Genomic DNA, 18,680 nt, shown 5'->3' on the forward strand with positions numbered 1-18,680 from the left:
ACACAGCAGGTCCTACATAAACAGGGCTTTAGCTGAGCTGTGGGGGACGATGGAGTTCTGTTAGCCAAAAAGAAGCAGAATCGCTGGAAAACCTCATGAGAACATATGTTATGACGGGAGTGACTACAAACAAGAGGCAGCAACAGATAAGCAGGTAAGCAGGATTCAAATTATGGTGATGTGGGGCACCTGGGTGGCTCAGGTGGCTCAGACGTCTTTGGCTCAGGTCATGATCTCACGGTTTGTGGGTTCAAGCCCCGTGCTGACAGCTCAGAGCCTGGAGCCTGCTTCGGATTCTGGGTCTCCCTCGCTCACTGCCCCTCCCCTGCTCACACTCTGCCTCTGTCTCTCAAAAGTAAACATAAAAACAAACTATGGTGAGGTGCCAGTTTTATCTGCATTTCAGCAGGAAAGCTGCAAAGGCCTTGAGGAAGGGAGGGTAAAAAGATTCCTTCTGTGTTGGAAACAGATTACTCTTTCAGCAGAGAGACTCGAGGGGGAAGTGGCTGGGGCCAGAGAGCACTGTTAGGAGAGCCACGTCAAGAACCACCTCCTTCTTGGAGAGGGGGAGATGGGGGCGGAGCAGGAGGACCCTAAGCTCGCCTCCTCCCACGAACACAACTAGGTAACTACGAAACCATCCTAAATGCCCCAGAAATCAACCTGAACAATGGTAGCACAAATTCCACTAAGGGTGGAGGAGAAGCCCGGCTGAAGATGTTAGGAAGTGTGGAGATGCAGTTTTGGAGAGAAACAGATGATGGCCTCAGTGGTGAAGGGGGAGCCACAGTTGCACAGAAGGCGAGGGACAGACTGGCACGCAGGGGAGCGCACAGGGACAATGAATCCCCAGAGCCGTGGGCTTGGAAAGAAAGAGAAGCTGAATTTCGTGAGTTCTTGCAACCAGCGAGGCTGAAAGCCTGGTGGGGTTTTTTTGTTTTGTTTCGTTTCAGTGCTTATTTGCTTTTGATACAGAGAAACACACACACAGAGATGGTGAGTAAGCATGGGAGGGGCAGAGAGAGGGAGACACAGAATCCGAAGCAGGCTGCAGGCTCTGAGCTGTCAGCACAGAGCCCCACGGGGGCCTGGACCCATGAACCACAAGATCACGACCTGAGCCAAAGTCGGACGCCTAACTGACTGAGCCACCCAGGCGCCCTGAAAGCCTGGAGTATTAAAGGTCAGCAGGCTTGGCTCGGGGACAGCCGGGAGACACCGGGACTGCTCGCGGAGAGAAGGCAGCACAGAACCAGACCACAGACACCCAACGTGGCAACAGCAATCTGAAGCGCGCCTGGGGCACACACAGTGGGGAGGTTATTAGCTCATCTCGGAGTGTGTTCCAGAGAGGCAGCATTCACGGAGAGGCCCTCCCGGAACAAAGAAGCTGGCAGGTGCCATTTTCACCCCCCCCCCCCCCCCGCCCCTTAGCGTAAACACAGAGCCACCTGCAGGAACCAGAGCAGCACCGACACTCTTTAAATTTAAGCTCTTGTTTAAACCAAGCAGAGGGCACACAGCACACACTGGAGACACTCTGGAAGCACCAGGCCCTGGGAAAACAGAGGACACTACGTTGCAGGAACTGGAGGACCTCTTCTTGGTGAGCCCATAACCATCAACTACAGGAGATGTAGCTGACTCTCCTAACACCGAGAAACAGGCGCAGAGACCCAGACAAAATGAGAACACGGAGGAATCTGTTCCAAACGAAAGACCAGAACAAGCCCGTAGCCAGAGATAATAGTGACACAGGTTCAAGTAACATGCCTAATGGAGAATTTACAGGAATGATCATAAAGATACTCACTGGACTTGAGAAAAGAGTGAAAGACTTCAGTAAGACCATTATCACAGAGATAAAGAATAACATAGAGATTAAGGGCTCAATGAATGAAACGAGAAACACGCTTGATGGAATGAAGAGCAGGCTGGAAGAAGCAGAGGAACGAATTAATGACCTAAAAGAGTAATGGAAAGCAATCAAGCTGAACAAAAGAGAGAAAAAAGAATCACGCAAAACGAGAACACACTCAGGGAACTCTACAACTCCATCAAACATTAGCAACATTTGCATTATAGGCGTCCCAGAATTAGAGAAAAGGGGACAGAAAATTTATTTGAAGAGATAATAGCTGAAAAGTTCCCTAATCTGGGGAAGGAAACAGATATCCAGAACCAGGAGGCACAGAGAATGCCCAACAAAATCAACAAGAGCAGATCCATACCAAGACATGTTGTAACTAAAATGGCAAAACATACAAAATTAAAAAAAAAAATTTTAAGCAGCAGGACAAAAGAAGACCGTTATGAACAAGGGAAGCCCCATAAAGCTATCAAGGGATTTTCAGCAGAAATTTTCCAAGCCCGGGGCACCTGAGTGGCTCAGTTGGTTAAGCATCTGACTCTCGATCTCAGCTCAGGTCATGATCTCACAGTTTGTGGGTCAAAGCCCCGTGTCGGGCTCTGCACTGACCTCATGGACTCTGCTTCGGATTCTGTCTGTCTCTCTCTTTCTCTCTCTCAAAATAAATAAACTTTAAAAAAAGAAAAGAGGGGCACCTGGGTGGCTCAGCCGGTTGAGCATCCGACTTCGGCTCAGGTCATGATCTCACGGTCTGTGAGTTTGAGCCCCGCGTCGGGCTCTGTGCTGGCGGGTCGGGCTCTGTGCTGGCGGCTCGGAGCCTGGAGCCTGCTTCGGATGTCTCCCTCCCTCTCTGCCCCTCCCCCATTCATGCTCTGTCTCTCTCTGTCTCAAAAATAAATAAACGTTAAAAGTTTAAAAAAGAAAAGAAAAGAAAAAAAAGAAAAGGAAAGGAAAGGAAAGGAAAGGAAAGAAAAGAAAAGAAAAGAAAAGAAAAGAAAAGAAAAGAAAAGAAAAGAAAAAAAAGAAACTTTCCAAGCCAGAAGGGAGTGGCGTTATATATTCAACGTGCTGACTGGAGAAAACCTACAGCCAAGAATATTCTATCTAGCAAGGTTGTCATTCAGAATAGAAGGAGAGGGACACCTAGGTGGCTCAGTCGGTTGAGCGTCCAACTCTGGATTTTGGTTCAGGTCATGATCTCAGGGTCGTGGAGCCCACCGCAGGGGACTGAACCTGCTTAAGATTCTCTCTCTCCCTCTCTTTCTGTCCCTCCCCCATCCACATACTCTCTCTCTAAAAAAAAAAAAAAAAAAAAAAAGGACAGGAGGAGATAAGGAGGTTTCCAGACAAACACTAAAGAAGTTCATGAGCACTAAACCAGCCCTGCAAGAAACATTAAAGGGGACTCTCTGAGTGGAAAGGAAATACCAAAAGTGACAGGAAGAAGGTAGGAACACAAAAGCAGTAAAAATTGACTACTTCTGTAAAATAAAGGTAAAAAAAGGAGCTCACAAAAGAAAAGGATGTAAAACATGACACCATAGACCTAAAACGTGGGGAGGAGAGGAGAAAAGAATGGGTTCAAACATAAAAGGCCATCGACTTAATACAGACTGCTATATGCAAAAGAGATTATATACAAACCTAATGGTAACCACAAATGAAAAACCACTAATAAATATGCAAAGAATAAAGACAGAGCCATCCAAATATAGCACTAAAGAAAATGACCAAACCACAAAAGGGAGAAAGACAAGAAAGGATCAGAGAAAACCTTAAGAAACAATGACAAAACAGGTAATAAAATGGCAATAAATATATATTTACTCTGAATGTAAATGGACTAAATGCTCCAATCAAAAGACACAGGGTGACAGAATGCTTAAAAAAATAAGACCCATTTATATGCTGCTTATAGGAGACCGACATCTAAACACTGAAAGTGAAGGGACACCTGCAGACTGAAAGTGAGGGGATGGTGGAGCCCCTGGGTGGCTCAGTTGGTTAAATGTCTGACTATCTCAGCTCAGGTCCTGATCTCAGGGTCACGAGTTCAAGTCCTGCGTTGGACTCCATGCTGGGCATGAAGCTTACTTAAAAAATAAAAATAATTAATTAGTTAATGTTTCAAAAAGTGAGGGGATGGAGAAACCTTTATCATGCAAATGGATGTCAAAAGAAAACTGGAATTGCAATACCCTAAATACAAAATGGCTTTTAAAACAAAGACTGTAACAAGGGACAAAGAAGGATACTGTATAATAATAAAGGGGATAATCCAACAAGAAAATATAATAATTGTAAATATTTATGCACCCAATATGAAAGTACCTAAATACCTAAAACAGTTATGAGCAAACATAAAGGCACTAATCCATAATAATACAATAATACTAGAAGACTTTAACACCCTACTTACATCAATGAATAGATCATCCCAACAGAAAATCAACAAGGAAACAATAGCATTGAATGACACTGGAACAGATGGATTTAACAGATATATTCAAAACATTCTATCCTAAAACAGCAGAATACACATTCTTTTCAAGTTCACGTGGGACATTCTCCAGAAGAGATCAGATTTAAGGCCACAAAACAAACCTTAATAAATTCAGTAAGTCATACCATGCATCTTTCTGACCACAACTCTATGAAACCAGAAGTCAACCACAAGGAAAAACCTGGAAAGACCACAAATACATGGGAGGTTAAATAACATGCTACTGAACAATGAACGGGTCAAACAGGAAATAAAAGAAGAAATCCAAAAGTACATGCAAACAAATGAAAATGGAAACACAACTGTTCAGAACCTTTGGGATGCAGCAAAAGCAGTTCAAGAGGAAGTTTAAAAGTCTTTTATTTTTTAATTTTTTTTAAATGTTTACTTATTTCTGAGAGAGAGAGAGACAGAGCGTGAGCAGGGGAGGGGCAGAGAGAGAGGAAGACATAGAATCCCAACCAGGCTCCAGGCTGAGCTTTCAGCACAGAGCCCGACATGGGGCTTGCACCCATGAACCCTGAGATCATGACGTAAGCTGAAGTCGGACACTAAACCCACTGAGCCACTCAGGCGCCCCCAAGAAGGAAGTTTAAAGAAATACAGGCCTACCTCAAGAGGCAAGAAAAGTCTCTGGGGCACCTGGGTGGCTCAGTCGGTTGGGCTTCTGACTTCAGCTCAGGTCATGATGTCACGGTCCGTGAGTTCAAGCCCTGAATCGGGCTTTGTGCTCTCAGTTCAGAGCCTGGAGCTTGCTTCAGATTCTGTCTCCCTCTCTCTCTACCCCTCCCCCACTCACTCTCTGTCTCTATCAAAAAATGCATAAATGGTAAAAAAAATATATTTTATTTTTTTAAAAAAAGAAGCAAGAAAAATCTCAAACAACTTAGATTTACATCTAACGGAGCTAGAAACAGAACAACAAATAAAACCTAAAACCAGCAGAAGAAAGGAAATATTAAAGATCAGAGTAGAACTAAATGATGCAAAAAGAAAACAACTGATCAATAAAACCAGTAGCTGGTTCTTTGGAAAAAAAATCAGTAAAATTGATAAATGTCTAGCAGCCTTATAAAGAAAAAAGTGGGGGAAAGGACTCAAATAAAATCACAAATGACACAGGAGAAATAGCCAAAACCACAGAAATATGAACAATTATATGAGAATATTATGAAAAACTATATGCCAACAAATTGAACAACCCAGAAGAAATAGACAAACTCCTAGAAACATATCACCTACCAAAACTGAAACAGGAAGAAACAGAACATTTGAACAAACCTATCACCAGCAAAGAAATTGAATCAGTAACCAACTCTCAAAAAACAAAAGTTCAGGACTAGAAGCCTTCACAGGTGAATTCTACTCAACATTTATTTTTTTTTTTAATGTTTATTTTTGGGAGAGAGTGTGGGAGGGGCAGAGAGAGAAGGAAAGAAATAATCTTATGCAGGCTTCATGCCGTCAGCAGAGCCTGACACAGGGCTTGAACCCACAAACCGTGAGGTCAAGACCTGAGCTGACACCGAGAGTCAAATGCCTAACCAACTGAGCCACTCAGGCACCCTGAATTCTACTAAACATCTAAAGAAGAGTTAATACTTCTTCTCAAACTACTCCAAAAACAAAAACAAAAACAAACAAACAAACAAAAAACAGAAAAGGAAGGAAAACTTCCAAATTTATTCTATTAGGACAGCATTACCCCAATACCAAAACCAGACAAAGACATCACAAAAAAAGAGAGAACTAGAGGCCAATCTCTCTGATGAACACAGATGCAAAAAATCCTCGGCATATATCAGCAAACCAAATCCAACAATACATTTAAAAAGTCATTCACCACGATCAAGTGGGATTTATTCCTGTTACATGGGTGGTTCGATATTTGAAAAAATCAATCAATAAAAACCATATGATCATTTTATTTTTTTTTTAATTTTTTTTCAACGTTTTTATTTATTTTTGGGACAGAGAGAGACAGAGCATGAACGGGCGAGGGGCAGAGAGAGAGGGAGACACAGAATCGGAAACAGGCTCCAGGCTCTGAGCCATCAGCCCAGAGCCCGACGCGGGGCTCAAACTCACGGACCGCGAGATTGTGACCTGGCTGAAGTCGGACGCTTAACCGACTGCGCCACCCAGGCGCCCCATATATGATCATTTTAAAAGAGAGAGAAGAAGAGATGAAAGGAGGGGCCGTTACAGAATAAGTTTCTGTCACGGAGCTTCTCCCACATTTGAGCAGAGACTTGAATCATGAGAGAGAGAGAGCCATGTGGCTATCTGGTATCTGAAGGATACTGAATTCAGCCAGAGAGAAACAAAATTGTTTTTATTAAAAAGCCACAAGTCTGTTCTCTCTACCAGTGCCTCTCAGATTATTTATTTATTTATTTATTTATTTATTTATTTATTTATTTATTTATTTATTTATTTCCTCTCAGATTTTAATGTTCCATGAATCACCTGGGGGACTCTGGGAAGGCACAGGTACTTGTGTCTCACCCCAGAAATTCTAAATCAGGAGATCACGGATTTGGACTGAGAATCTACATTTTTAGCAATATCCCAGGTGATGCTGATGCCATTGGTTTCTGGGTCACTATTTGAGTAGTATCAGTCAAAAACCGCCTTCCAGGGGTGCCTGGGTGACTCAGTCAGTTAAGCGTCCGGCTTTGGCTCAGGTCATAATCTCACGGTTCGGTTCGTGAGTTTGACCCTGCGTGGAGCTCTGGGCTGACAGCTCAGAGCCTGGAGCCTGCTGTGGATTCTGTGTGTCCCTCTCTCTCTGCCTCCCCCCGACCTTGCACTCTGTGTCTCTCTCTCAAAAATAAATAAAACATTAAAAAAAAACAAAACAACCAAACCTCCAGATATTTTCCATCAGATTCAGGACTCGAGGTTTTCACCTCCACCTTTTCTACTAACTACAACAGACTGCCCTGTTGCCTAAGAGCAAAAAAGTTAAAGAAAGTAAACACAAATTGCAAACTTCTCTTTCTCTAGGGTTCTAACAACAGGATTAGAATCAAGGTTTGTTAAGATCAGAAAGCACTCCAAGAGCAACTCTAAGCACCTAATTTTACCCACAAGGAAACCCCACACCATTCATAAAAATACTCCCAGTAATAGTTCCAGCAACTGACACAGCAACTGACCTACTACCTACCAAGGCGCTACTTACATGAATGCTTTACATGCACTACGTCATTTGATCTTCACAAATCTAGAAACTGAGACAATGATTATCCCCATTTCACAGATAAAGAACATGGAGCACAGAGAAGTAGCGGAAGGGTCAAGATTTTCACCCAGAGCCTCATCTACTACTAAGACCTTGGTTCTCAACTCAGACAGCATAGTAGACTCAGAAGGAACTTTAAAACAAACAAACAAAAAGGTTCAGGCCTCAGCCACAACTAATCAAATCAGGTCTGGCATGGGCGGCTGACAAGTGCATTTCTACACCCCTCCATTGTCTCAGGCCACAGTTTCATTGGCCAGTCAGGACACTGAACCAAGCACTAAAGAACCCAGGCAACAGGTCGCCTAGGCCCAGGCCCTTGTCCTATTTGTGTAGTGGTTCTCAAACTCCAGTGTGCAACTGAATTGTAGGGCCTGAAATTCCATGTGCTGCCTGGACATCTTTGAGCTTCCTGGGGCCCAAAGGCCTAGCCAGGAGTTCCTCTGCTGTCTCCAGATACGGCCCTGACCCTGGGGGGAGAGGCTCCCACCCCAGCTACTCCTCCTATGTATCAACCAGGGTTTTAGGTTCTATACTGGCTATTGACATCTGGTATTCCTAACCTCTGCGTAAGTCTGCTGAATCACAAGGCCAGCCTGTCAACCAAAGCCAGCTTCCCGAGGGCACGCAGGAGTCATATAATTCCCCAACCACTGAGCCCAGCCTATTTTCACTAGTACCCCAGGTGGGTGTCTCCACCGAGTTACTTCCTGTCACGATCGTCATAAAGGCAGAGCCCAGGCCCTCTCTGCTTCCCGACCCTGCGTGTGACAGGCTTCATGTGGTCCTGTGTGGCAGGCTGTGTCTCTCGTTTCTGGCAGAACTGAATTAAAAACCTTCTTTCTCAATGGCATCAACCTCTCCATGTTGTCACTCAATCACCTTTATAACTTAAGACCTGACACAATTCCCCCTACTAACCGGACCAGCTGCACACTACTCAGTCATCAACCTAACAGGTCTCACCTCCCTGCCAGACAGGCTGGCCACATCTTCCTGCAGGAGCCCAGGGTCACCGTACCTCGTCACTACAAAACCCACCTCCCTGGCCCCTGCTGGTTCGCTCTGTTCCTGAGTGCCGGACCCTGGATGGCCCTGTAGGACACGCAGTGTCCTCCCCACAAGGCTGCGGGTAAGCTGCTGCCCATCTCGCTTCCCCGGTGTCACGTGTCACCCATTCAGCATCTCACCCTACACAGGACAAGGACTCTCCTTCCTACACAGCGTGAACAGGGAGTGAGCAGGACAGCATCGAGTTCCCTAACGTGATTTTGCTATGACCAAGGTTTGAGAACCACTGTATTATTCTATTCTGCCTCTCATGGAGTTCTCTGTAGTGCCCAAGGGCACCCAGAAAGTCAAGGGCAGGGTGAGACCTGGCACCCAGGCCTCCTGCTTTCCCAAATCCCTGCTTCTCTCTGTTGTAAGACTCCCCTGCAGGCAGATCCCCAGAGTGAAAACGGAGGTTCTATTGAAATCAGTGCCGCCCAATAGAAACGTAATCCGAGCTCTAATTTATTTTTAAAATATTTATTTATTTATTTTTGAGAGAGAGAAAGAGAGAGAGAAGAGAGAGAGAGAACAGGGGAGAGGCAGAGAGAGAGGGAGGCAGAATCCCAAGCATGCTGCACACTGTCAGCGCAGAGCCCGATGCAGGGCCTGAACTCACAAACTGTGGGATCATGACTCTTCAAATCAAGAGTCAGAAGCTTAACCGACTGAGCCACCCGGGTGCCCCCACGTGTAATTCAAATGTTTCTAGTAGCCATGTTAAAAAAATGTAAGAAGCAGATGGGCTTTATTTATTTACTTTTAATTTTTTTTAATGTTTATTGATTTCTGAGACAGAGAGACAGAGCATGAGTGGGGGAGGGGCAGAGAGAGAAGGAGACACAGAATTCGAAGCAGGCTCCAGACTCCGAGCTTTCAGCACAGAGTCCAACGTGGGGCTCGAACTCACAAACCGCGAGATCGTGACCAAGTCGGACGCTCAACCGACTGAGCCACTCAGGTGCTCCCAAATGGGCTTAATTTAAACAACATGTTTTATTTAACCCAATATACCCAAAATATTACCACTTGAATCTGCAATTGCTATAAAAATTCCTGAGCCATTTTATGGTTTATACTTACAGCACATCTCAGCACCAGACATATTTCGAGTGCTCAACTGTCACATGTGCCTGACGGCTGCCATATTGGATACTGCAGACTTGAACCTTTTTAAAGCAACAGAGACCACATAACCATCTCCCAGGGACTCTCTAGGTTCAAAAGACAGCAGATTCGTGTCAGTTGCAAGTTTAACCAATGGTTATTACAGAAACTAACCATTTCTGTTCAGCTGAATGACAGAACGGAAGTAGTGAAAGCAGAAGGTGCATGAAAAAAACGAATACCTTAAAATCTCCTTTTGCCCTTTCAATAACTGGCTGCATTTTCCATGTTGTAAAGTCATCTATAATGGTAAGATAACTTCAGTCTGTAACACATGGAGGATTTACAACATGCCAAGCACTATTTCAAGCACTTTACATAGCATAGCTCTTTTAAATCTTTAATTAAAATAATTAAAAAAAATTTTTTTTAATGTCTATTTATTTTTGAGAGAGAGAGACAGAGTGTGAGCCTAGAAGGGGCAGAGAGAGAGGGAGACACAGAATCTGAAGCTGGCCCCAGGCTCCAAGCTGTCAGCACAGAGCCCGACACGGGGCTCGAACCCACGAACCATGAGATCATGACCAGAGCCGAAGTGCGGCGCTCAATCAACTGAGCCACCCAGGCACCCCTAAGATAATTTTTTAATGTTTATTTAGAGGGAGAGAGAAAGCATTAGCAGGGGAGGGGCACGGAAAGTGGGAGACAGAGAATCTGAAGCAGGCTCCGCGCCAGCAGCGCAAAGCCTGATGTGGGGCTCAAACTGATCAACCGTGAGATCGTGACCTGAGCTGAAGTCAGATGCTCAGCTGACTGAACCACCCAGGCGCCCCCCCTTTTTTTTTTAATTTTAGAGAGAAAGAGCATGAGAGAGAACAAGCAGGGGAAAGGGGGAGATGGGGAGAGAAAGAGAATCTCAAGCAGGCTTCATACTCAGCGTGGAGCCCAACACGGGGCTCGATTCCACAACCCTGGAATCATGATCTGAGCTGAAATCGAGAGTCTGACACCCAACCAACTGAGCCACCCAGGGACCCCACATAGATGGCTCTTTTAATTTTCACAAAAGCCTTAGGAGGGAGGTACTGCTATCCCTACTGGACCGGTTAGAAAAGTGAGGCACGCAGAAGTTAAATAATGTGCCCAAGGTTATCCAGTCACAGAGTGCTTGAGCTGGGTTTCAAACCTAGCTGCTGAAGTTTGAGCCTGGTTCTGCTTCCCGCCAACTGTGCCACCAGGTCATTTATTCAATTGTCTCTGCCTGTCTATTCACCATTAAAATGTGAATAATAATGATGGCATTGTAGTGAAAAATAAGTGAGTTAACACGTGTAAAGCATTAGAAATTCTCCAAGTCATGAGAGCTGCCCAACAAATGTTAGCTATTCTAATCGCCCCCCTAATGATCTCCACGCAACAAACAAAAACCGAAACATTAACACCGATTTGTTTCTAAGGACATCTGTTTTAGATCATGACATATTATGCACAATTGTACATCAACTTCTGCACTGATGTATTCTATAGCCCACCCCAAGTGAGATAAAAGACAACGAATGTGTTGGGGCGCCTGGGTGGCGCAGTCGGTTAAGCGTCCGACTTCAGCCAGGTCGCGATCTCGCGGTCCGTGAGTTCGAGCCCCGCGTCGGGCTCTGGGCTGATGGCTCAGAGCCTGGAGCCTGTTTCCGATTCTGTGTCTCCCTCTCTCTCTGCCCCTCCCCCGTTCATGCTCTGTCTCTCTCTGTCCCAAAAATAAATAAACGTTGAAAAAAAAAAAATTTAAAAAAAAAAAAAAAAAAAAGACAACGAATGTGGATAGAGATTATCTTTCTTTTTTTTTTTTTAACGTTTATTTATTTTTGAGAACATTAGAGAGCATGAGTGGGGGAGGGGCACAGAGCAAGAGGGAGACAGAATCCGAAGCTGACAGCGTGGAGCCCCATGCAGGGCTTGAACTCATGACCTGTGAGATCATGACCTGAGCCAAAGTCGGACGCTTAACTGACTGAGTCACCCAACTGCCCAGATTATCTTTCTATTTTGTCCTGTAATCCCAGGCTGCAGCTCCCTTTTGGAATGCTATGTGAATCACACTCACTGAATAACTCTTCTCTGATCACCTCATGCTAGGCACTCTGAATAAAGTACGATGAGGTCCAGGAAACAGTGGTCCCTACAGCCAACAGGAGACAGAAAATAAATCAAGAGTTATATATTTTAAAATAAATAAATAAAATAAAATACTCAAGGAGAGGGGCGCCTGGGTGGCTCAGCTCATGATCTCTTGTGGTTTGTGAGTTTGGGCCCCACATCAGGCTCTGTGCTTACAGCTCAGAGCCTGGAGCCTGCTTCTGACTCTGTCTCCCCCTCCCTCTCTGCCCCTCCCCTGCTCCTGCTCTGTCTCTGTCTCTCAAAAATAAACATTAAAAAAATTTTTTTAAATACTCTAGAAGAACAAAATGTGTACATGAGAAGCAGAGAAGCAACAAAATTAGCAAGGACTGAATCAGGGGGATGGTTACATAGGAGTTCATTACATTACACTTTGGGTATGTTTGGAAATTTTCATAGTAAAGACTTAAGGTAGTAACTATGAATAGTGTGATAACAATTTCATAAAATAAATACACAATTAAAAACTACTAAACAGAAGTGCATTAAAATGTTAAACACTGTCTATTTTGTAGTACTATGAGGTGTTTTTTTTGAGTTCTTCTTAATGCTTTATATATTCTATGTTTTCTGAATTCCCTACAGTAAGTGTGCCTATCTTCTTTATGTATTTATTTATTCATTTTGAGACAGAGAATGAGCAGAGGAGGGGCAGAGAGAGAGGGAGACAGAGGATCCCAAGCAGGCTGGGTGCTTACAGCAGAGAGCCTGAGATGGGGCTCGAACTCACCAACTGTGAGATCATGACCAGAGCCAAAGTCAGAAGCTTAACACGCTGAGCCACCCAGGCGCTCCTGAGTGTGCATATCTCCCATAATGAGAACATGAATTACAAATACTCTCTGAAATAAAACTAAATGAGAATGCTTCCAAAATTTTATAAAGAAGTCCAAACTCACAAATGCTGATTTCAAATTCCACTGCAATAAAAGTCCAACGAAACTCCACAACTTGATCCCGAATGACTCTTCTGCAGGCAGTTTTCTATAGTTAAATACTTATGTAGCATATATTTCTATTTTGTGTCCTAATTCCAACTTGGGGACTTTACGCTTTGGGACCAAGGATATCTATCCGCAGACATAAGGAACACACACCTTGTGCTCAAATCCCACTGTTCCTACTAGCAGTGTGACATATGGTAAGTAACTTATGCTCCTCTGCCTCCATTTCCTCAGCTGTAAAATACAGGTAATAACATTATTCACTTCATAAGGGCTTTGTGGAAACTGTAGGTGTTAATTTTTATAAAGCCCTTAGGATGACACTTAGCGCTCAACGTTTAATCATTATGACCATCATTCGTGCCCTGTACATATTCTACAGATTTTCCCAACTGTTTAACTGAGCACCCTTGTAACGGAAACATTTTGCTAATGAATGAAATATCTTCTACCACCGCAGAAAAGGAAGAGGAATGTTAAGTTCCGTCTCGGTGGGGCTTTGCTGCCAGGACCCCTCTTTTAGAAGTCAAGAAAGCGGAAAGAAAGGAGGCCGAGAGGGGCGCCTGGGTGGCGCAGTCGGTTAAGCGTCCGACTTCAGCCAGGTCACGATCTCGCGCTCCGTGAGTTCGAGCCCCGCGTCAGGCTCTGGGCTGACAGCTCAGAGCCTGGAGCCTGTTTCCGATTCTGTGTCTCCCTCTCTCTCTGCCCCTCCCCCGTTCATGCTGTGTCTCTCTCTGTCCCAAAAAAAAAAAAAAAAAAAAAAAAAAGTTGAAGAAAAAAAAAAAAAAAAGAAAGGAGGCCGAGATACTATGATCTTGTCGGTGGCCCTGTTAAACCGCAGAAGATAATCCGGGGGTGACGCACTTTCTTATTAAACGAGTCAGAAGTAGTCCAGGCTCAGCCTCCTTTCCCATACGGATCAGTAAGAAGGGCCAGGGCCTCTTCGAAAAGCTTCCAGAGACATACCTTCCTGATCACTATCACAGAGTGTATATTCACAGCTAACACCTTGCCACACGGCTGAATAGCTCTAAACCTGTTACTTGTATTATACCATTAATTCTCAAAACAAATGTGTAAAGTAGGTACTCGTAATATCACCGTTTGCAAAAAAAGCAAACTCAGGGGCGCCTGGGTGGCTCAGTCGGTTGAGCCTCCGACTTCAACTCAGGTCATGATCTCGCGGTCCGTGAGTTCGAGCCCCGCGTCGGGCTCTGGGCTGATGGCTCAGAACCTGGAGCCTGCTTCCGATTCTGTGTCTCCCTCTCTCTCTGCCCCTCCCCCGTCCATGCTCTGTCTCTGTCTCAAAAATAAATAAACATTAAAAAATTTTTTTTCTTAAAAAAAAAAAAAGCAAACTGAGGCACAGAAAGATTAAGTTCTAGGAAGTGACAGCGTGCGGAAGGTGAGCCGGACAGGGCAGCGGAGAGCTGGAAGACCCTCAAACCCTGAGGATCTAGGTCCGCCTCCAGGCCGGGGGAGGGGGAGACTCGCGAACCGCCCCAAACGCACAGGCTAGGGCGAGGGGAGGTGAAGGCAAGCGGCCGCCCCCGTCCCTTAACCTTGCTCTCTGCCGTTGGCCGAGGCTTTTCCTCCCCCGGAACCGAGGGCGTGGCGCGGCTGATTCCACTACCAGATCAAAAGTTAAAAGAAGTCGCGGGGTCGCGGGTATCACTCACCTCCCCGAGAGAAATGAAGGCCGCGATCTTAACCTCCCGCAGCGGAAATACCTCCAACAACGCGGAGCTCCTGGACTACATTTCCCAGCATCCCCGAGAGCAACCCGAGGCCCTGTCCCGCCTCCGTGTGAGACTGAGAAGCCGGCTGCGAGACCCACAGCCTGAATCCAATTCCCAGAGTCCACGAAAGGAAAGGGCTTCTCATTCTTAACCCCAGGTAGCAGAAATGCCTCCGAAAATGCGGAGCACTGTTTTATACGCTCTTATTTCTCGAGCGGAGCAAAGACATCCGCGCTTTCCCGGAGCGGAAGTGTCCCAATCCCAGAAAGCGTGTGGACTACACATCCCAGAATCCTCTGAAGGGCTGAGCTTCCCGCCTGCCTGCAATTTCCTTTTGAATTAGCAGGTGAAGTCTAAATAAGCCCTTCGGTGTTTGTGGAACTTTGTTGGCCTATTTTTTCCCTCACTCCTCCCTATCATACGTGACATAGTTGGAAATATGAGAAACAAAAGTAAAATAATTGCAAAGGCGTGCTATGGGTTAGGTAAAAACAGAGATCAGAAAAGTGACGCCTGAGCTGCACTCAACAAGTCGTTATTACATGGGCCTGGATTCACCTGTGACCAAGAAACCATTAAAAAGGAGATGCAACCATCCAACATGATATAAAACAGAAGCAGCAAACTTTTCCGCTTTACCTTCGCTTTAGGAAAGACGTTAGGAATTTTTTCTTGCATTGGCAGGGAATTGTAGGAAATACAGAATAGGGTCCACCCTATGCAATGTCTTTTTAAAAACTCTTTGAATTCAAATTAAGGGATCATATATAATTTTTGCTCTATTTAATTGAAATGTAAGTGACATATATATTGTATAAGTTTAAGGTGTAAAACATGTTGATTTGATACATTTACATATTGTAATGTGATTACCACCTTAGCCTTAGCTAACACTTGTCACTTCCCTTAGTCATTTCTTTTTTGTGATGAAAACAATTAAGATCTAATCTTTTAGCAACTTTGAAGTTTATAATACAGTTATTGTTAACTATAATCACTATGCTGTGCATTCGCTCTATGGGATTTCTTCATCTACTATTTCCAAATTTGTATATTCCAAACAGCATATCCCCAATTCTCCCACCCCCCCTAGCCTCTGGTAACCATCATTCTATTCTCTGCTTTTATGAATTTTCCCTTTTTAGATTCCACATATGAGATATCATACAGTATTTGTCTTTCTCTGACATATCTCACTCAGCATAATGCCCTAAAGGTCCATCCATGTTGTCCCAAACAGCAGCGTTTCCTTCCTTCTCATGGCTGAATAATATTCCACTGTATACATACCACAAATTATTTATTGACAGACACTTGGATTGTTTCCATACTTTGGCTGCAAGAAACGTGGGAGTGCATGTATCTCTTATAACTCCTATTTTCATGTCCTTTGGTTAAATCTCCAGAGGTAAAATTGCTGTATCATATGGTACTTCTATTTATAATTTTTTAGGAAACTCATATTGTTTTCCATAGTGGCTGAACCAATTTATATTCTCACCAACAATGTACAAGGGTTCCCTTACCTCCACATCTTTACCAACACCTGTTATCTCTTGTCTTCTTTGTGATAGCCATTCTAACATGTGTGAGATGATATCTATGTGGTTTTGATCTGCACTTTCCAGATGATTAGCAATGTTGAGCATCTTTTCATGTACATGTTGGCCATTTGGATGTCTTCTTTGGAAAAACGTCAGTTTAGTTCCTCTGTCCATTTTTATAAATCATATTAGTTATTGTTGTTGTGGTTGTTGTGTTGTATGAGTTCTTTATATATTTGGGGTATTGGTCTCATGCTCTGTCTTGCTCTCAAAAATAAATAACATTAATTTTTTTTAAATAAAATCTAGTTTGTTTGATAGAAGTATTGGTACTCTGGCTTTCTATTGACAACCATTTTCATGATAAATATTTCTCTATCCTCTCAATTTGAATTTGCAGGTGCTTTTAAGTCTAAAATGAGCTCCTGTGGGAATATATAGATGGGTCTTGTTTTTGTTTTTTACCTATTCTGATACTCTAGGTCTTTTAATTGGACCATTTAGTCAATTTACATTCAGATTAATTATTGATAGATACATATTTAGTGCCATTTTATTTCTTATTTTGTCGTTGTTTCTGGAGAGTTTCTCTATTCCTTTCCAGTCTTTGTCACTTTGGGTCTTTCCTTCCCACTCAAAGAGTCCTCTTTAGTATTTCTTGCAGGGCTGCTTTAGTGGTCAGGAACTCCTTCAGTTTTTCTTTGGGAAATTCTTTATCTCTCTTTCTATTCTGAATGATAGCCTTGATGGCTAGAGTACTCTTGGCAGTAGATTTTTCCCATTCAGCATGCTGAATATATCATACCACTTCCTTCTGGCTTGCCAAGTTTCTGTAGAGAGATTTGTTGCTAGCCTTCTGGGTCTTTGCTTATAAGTTGGGGACTTCTTTTGTCTTGCTGCTTTTAGGAATTTTTATTTATCACTATATTTTGCAAATTTAACTACAGTATGTCTTGGCCTGTTTTTGTTTATTTTGATGGGAGTTCTCTGTGCCTCCTGGATTTGTATGTCTGTTTCTTTCCCAAGATTAGGGGATTTTTCAGCTATAATCTCTTCAAAGAAAACCTTCTGTCCCCTTTCTCTTTTCTTCTTCTTCTGGGACTCCTATGATATGAATGCTGTTATGTTTGATGGAGTCATTGAGTTCTATGTCTACTCTCATGATCCATCATTCTTCTTTCTCTCTTCGGTTCAGCCTTATTATTTTCCATAATTCTATCTTCTATATCATTTATTTGTTCTTCAGCTTCTTCAATCCTAGTGGTCATTACATCCAGCTGGTTTCAAATATCAGTTATTGCATTTTTCATTTCTGCCTGATTGGTTTTTCTTAATGGTTATTTATTTTGAGAGAGAGAGAGAGAGAGAGAGAGACCACGAGTGGGGGAGGGGCAGAGAGAGAGAGAAAGAGAGAATCCTTAGCAGGCTCTGCGCTGTCAATGCGGAGCTCGATGCAGGGCTTGAACTCACGAGCCATGAGATCATAACTTGAGCTGAAACCAAAAGTCAGATGTTTAACCAATTGAGCCACCCAGGCACCCCATGCCTCGTTGATTTTTAGCTCTTTTATCTCTGCAGTAAGACTGTCCCCGATGTCTTCCATGATCTTCTCAAAACCAGCAAGTATCCTTATGATTGTTGTTTTAAAATCTGTGTCGGGCATATTACTTGTATCTGTTTGGTAGGTCTCTGGCTATGACCTTTCCTGATTCTTTCTTTTGGGATGAATTCCTCCATCTTGGCATTTTGTCTAGGTCTCTGTCTTCTTCCCTGTGTTAGAAAATTCTGTTATGCCTCCTGATCCTGAGAGTAATGGCTTTATGAAGAAGAGGTCATATAATTTCTAGGTCCTGGCACTTCAGGAAGTGTTTCTGGTGTATACTGCATGCGCTCTGCTGCTGTGTTTTGGCCACTCCCTCAGGTCTGCTTGCCTACAGTGGGGAGTGTTTGGACCTTGGCCAGAATGTGGTGACTTTTAACTAGGTGTGCTCTCATCTGCTTGTTAAATGATACCTGATGTTATTTCCACTAGAACTGAAACTTTACAAAACCCTGTGGTCAGCAGACATGGTGTGTGCAGGGGTTTGTGCTGGTCTTCTTGGGAAGGGACCCACTGTGCTTGTCCTAAGGCACACTTGCTGTAGAAAAGCAGTACCAGCAGAACACAAAAGGGAAGGACTTGGTGTAAGCAGATTAAGCAGCCAGTGTTGGTGCTGTGCTGTTCACTGGTTTATGCAATGGAGGGAAATGGCACCAGCCAGCTCTTTTGTGTCTGGAGATGGATGACTGTGCTTGCTGCTCTCAAGAAAGCCCTCCCAGAAGAGCAAATAATTTCCCCTTGTGCATCCTAGGCATTTTTCAGATCGCTGTTTTCACACTGTCTGGGTTGCTTGCCTTGCCTGAGGCAGGTCAATACACTTTGGGCTCTCTCCCAGCCAAGCCTGCTTTGTTTTTGTTTTTGTTTTAAGTTTATTTATTTATATTGAGAGAGAGCAAAAGCTCAG

This window comes from Lynx rufus, unplaced genomic scaffold (genome assembly GCF_022079265.1).
Source record: "Lynx rufus isolate CCGP_SWC_20201006 ecotype Redwood Valley unplaced genomic scaffold, mLynRuf1.p SCAF_16, whole genome shotgun sequence".
Lineage (NCBI taxonomy): Eukaryota > Metazoa > Chordata > Mammalia > Carnivora > Felidae > Lynx > Lynx rufus.